The 4,282-nt window shown below is 38.1% G+C and overlaps 1 pseudogene; it reads left to right on the top strand.

The window, feature by feature from the left end:
• The first annotated feature begins 382 nt into the window (after nt 1-382).
• LOC122225359 lies at nt 383-968 on the top strand (annotated as a pseudogene).
• Nucleotides 969-4,282: the final 3,314 nt, after the last annotated feature.

The raw sequence follows: 4,282 nt of genomic DNA, 5'->3' as shown, positions 1-4,282 counted from the left end.
ACTAGAAATATCAACTGGAAGAGAACTGTAATAGTTTCCAGGAAAGAAATCTGGCCATTTTTGAGTAGCGGATTCATTTAAATACAGATTATTAAGACTCCACCTTGAGGGGCGCCTGGGTGGCTCAGTCGGTTAGGCGGCCGACTTCGGCTCAGGTCACGATCTCGCGGTCCGTGAGTTCGAGCCCCGCATCGGGCTCTGTGCTGACAGCTCAGAGCCTGGAGCCTGTTTCGGATTCTGTGTCTCCCTCTCTCTGACCCTCCCCTGTTCATGCTCTGTCTCTGTCTCAAAAATAAATAAACGTTAAAAAAAAAATTAAAAAAAAAAAAAAAAAAAAAAGACTCCACCTTGAAAATTTGACCACTAAGGGCTGCCATGTTGCATGCACCAGGGCAGTAATGATGACACTGAGGATGTTTCCCTGTTTGACGCAGAAGAGGAGGAGACAACTGACAGATGAAAGAAAGGAAGGAAGGAAGGAAGGAAGGAAGGAGGTCCAGAATCAGACACACAGTGACATCATTTTTTTCATTTATTTTTTCAAGTCAGTGCAACTGTAGTCTATCTTCTCTATGAATTGTTCAGCAGCAGCTTTATCACCTGTTTGGTGACAATGATCTTCTTGTTTTCATGTGACTTTTGGGCAGTCAAGAATGTCACAGTAAACTCATGGTTGATCTACATTGGTAGAAGCACATCAATGAACATGGAAAAAGCCATTGGGTGTTTGAGTTCAGGAAGGCATCTTCACAAGAGTAAAATTGTTTAAGTGGCTGACTCAAGAATCTTCTGGTTAGGACTTACTGCCTGTCCATTGCTGTGGGTGATATTCTGCTGAGTGAAATGGTTGGCGGTGTTTATCATGGGCATGGTGCTACAAGGTGCCAACCTGTATGCACATCAGGTGCAGAGCAGGCAGCAGAAAGAATTTAACCATCTTATCTCAGAAAGCAGTTTTTAAGACATAACACTGGAGATGATCAGACTTCCTGAAGAGAGTGAGAGAAAGCTCCAGTGTTCTGTTACACTGCCAGCAAACTAAAGAGATTCTTGACTCTGAAAATTTTAGAACTCAGTACATGTTGCAAAGAGGAGTGCTGAGGTTGTTTTTCCAGTTTAAATTTTACTTTAAAAAGTGGAAAGGTGGGTCGCCTGGGTGACTCAGTCGGTTAAGCATGGGACTTCAGCTCAGGTCATGACCTCACAGTCTGTGAGTTTGAGCCCCACATTGGGCTCTGTGCTGACTGCTCAGAGCCTGGAGCCTGCTTTGGATTCTGTGTCTTCCTCACTTTCTACCCCCACCCCCCCACCCCCTATTCACACTCTCTCTCTTTCTCTCTCTCTCTCTCAGAAATAAATCAACATTGGGGCACCTGGGTGGCTCAGTCGGTTGCGCATCCAACTTCGGCTCAGGTCATGGTCTCGCGGTTTGTGAGTTCAAGCCCCGTATCAGGCTCTGTGCTGACAGCTCAGAGCCTGGAGCCTGCTTTGGATTCTGTGTCTCCCCCTCTCTCTGCCCCTCCCATGCTCATGCTCTGTCTCTCTCCGTCTCTCAATAATAAATAAACGTTAAAAAAAATTTTTTTAAAAGAAAGAAATCAACATTAAAAAAAGTGAAAAGGTAGTTTTCATGTTAAGTTTTTCTTTTCTTTCTAGCATTGGGACTTGAAAGTATGGTATTGTTAAAAACCTTGTCAAAATTGGTTCATGTTTATATATGTATGCACATAGTCATGTAATGTCCATATAACCCAAATTAATGAAAGTGCACTCATGTACATATGTAATGGAGAGCTTTGCGTTTTGATCCACAGAATACAGAATGTTCTTAATCTGTCTTAGAACTCTAGGTGTATACATATTATTTCTGTAGATTATTGTCAGAAGAAAGTTTTGCTTCCATGATTGAGAGTGAGAAGTTGGTTTATGCATAAGTTAGAAATAATTGTTATTTTATAGCTTAATGTATTCCTTGTGATGAAACTTCTTATTTTAGGTACTCACAGGTAAAAACCCAAATTGAGCCAGTGGTTAAATAGTTTGTAAATTTTGCTTATTTTTATTCGTAGTAAGTCATGTACTTAATGCCCAACTAATTTGGAATGGGATTTTCATAATTTATGTTTAGGGGATACCTAGAGATTGCTACTGTTCTGTTTATTTTTTGAAAGGGATGACCAGATCTTACTTTGGAACTTTCCGGAAGCTCTTCGGTGGTCCTTGGCCTAATGAAATCTATTTTTTATCACTAAAAGAGTATTATTCTTACATCATAGTAAGAATAATCATTGAAATAGTTGGCATAATAAATGCCTAAAAGGCTTTTTATTTGATGAATCTTCCTTGCTATAATGGGGATAGTGCAAACCATGCATTTGTATTAGTGGTATTTCTTAAAACAATATATGTAACAATCTACAAGCTCTTGTAGAAGGCTATAAATTCTGTTGTAGTTTCTATAAACTTCGTTGGAGTCTTTTAACCAACATATTATTTTGTGAATGCATTTATACACTGTTAAAAAATTTTTAAAGCTGTTTAATTGAATAAGTGTCTTTATTGAAGTGATAGCTTTGAAGGTGTGTAACTTTATATTTGTATAAAACTCTACTATTTATAAAGCAAAAAAAGAAAAGAAAAAGAAAGAAAATTTTATCTTTAAGCAATTATATCCTAAGAATTGCCTGTAATATTAATATGTGCCCTGATTCAAGGACTGACTATGTCGACCAGACCATGTTGAAACTAAAGCAGCAAGGTACAAACAGGACAAAATAAGAAACACCTGGGTGACAAAAGAAAAAAAAGTGAAACCAGACTGATTTCACCAGTTTCTAATGATGAGAAATTACAAGATATTCTCGGGACATTATTGGAAGTTATTTTTATTTGTGGTACATCAAGAAGTTCCTATAAATTCCTGAATAAACTGCATATTTTCTTATGATTTGGTGAGTTTGGGCATTTTCCTTTAGCCTTTTCTATTTTTAAAAAAATGTTTATTTATTTTGAGATAGCACAAGCAGAGGAAGGCCAGAGGGAGAGGGAGAGTGAGAGAATCCCAAGCAGACTCCAAACTGAGTGTACAGCCCAATGCAGGGCTCCATCCTACGCCTGCGAGATCACAACATGAACTGATACCAAGAGTTGGACACTTAACTGACTGAGCCACCCAGGTGCCAGCCTTTCTATCTTTTATAAAGCCTATTATATCACAGACGGGAAACAGACGTTTCCCAGTCCCAACCAGATCCATCTTAAAAGATTCTTTCTTAAAGAATGTGAGACCGGACCTTAACATTCCATAAATCTTCTTCCTACTCCACTTTCAGAGATACTGCTAAGACTTGTCAAAGTGGTATTCACTCTTATTGTAGTATTTCTATTAAATTTACTTTTTCTTAAGAGGTTATTTGGAGATATCTTGTTGAGTTCAACAGCAACATCATCAAGAATGCCTAATTAAGGCTAATTCCTGTTTTGGAATGCTATATGTCACATGAACTCAAATAAATGATAATGAAATATATTAATAATATAGAAACAAATTTTGCAATATAATATTCCAATCAAATATTACAAAAATATTTTGTGTCATCCCTTTTGTTAATCCAAAACACTGAGGAAACTTGAGGAAAAACAAAAACCCAGCCTACCCAAATCTTTCAAAATGTGCTTTAAATATTATTTCTGTGAAGTCTCTGATGAATCCTCTCAACCTCCCCATTATATTTTTTGGTTTTTTTAATGTTTATTTATTTTGAGAGAGAGAGAGAGAGAGAGAGAGAGAGAGCATGTGTGCATGAGTGGGGGAGGGGCAGAGAGAGAGAGGAGAGAGAGAATCCCAAACAGCCTTTAAGGTCACTCAGTGCAGAGCCTGACATGGGGCTCACTTTCACGACTGTGAGATAATGACCTGAGCCAAAATCAAGAGCCTAATGCTTGACTGAGCCACCCTGGTGCCCTGCAACCTTCCCATTATAATTAAATTATCCTTCCTCTTGGCTATGCCTTTTATGTTTACCATATAGTATTTGTTTTAACTTCTTTCTCCACCTACAACACGATGACCCACTTGAGGGCAGGATCCATGGTGTATATGTCCTTGTTTCCCAAGGGCTTATAATCTCAGAGCCTACATTTTAAAAAATGTAGTAAGTGGTTATGAATTATTTGACCAGATCATTCATCTAGGGATTATTTCATTTAATTGCAAACTCTACTTGTAAACTCTTATTAATCAATGACATCTGAGTTGCACAATAGTTTTCTATTAAGCTGG

The sequence above is a fragment of the Panthera leo genome, chromosome B4 (genome assembly GCF_018350215.1).
Source record: "Panthera leo isolate Ple1 chromosome B4, P.leo_Ple1_pat1.1, whole genome shotgun sequence".
Taxonomy (NCBI): domain Eukaryota; kingdom Metazoa; phylum Chordata; class Mammalia; order Carnivora; family Felidae; genus Panthera; species Panthera leo.
This window is presented reverse-complemented; position numbering and strand designations above follow the sequence as displayed.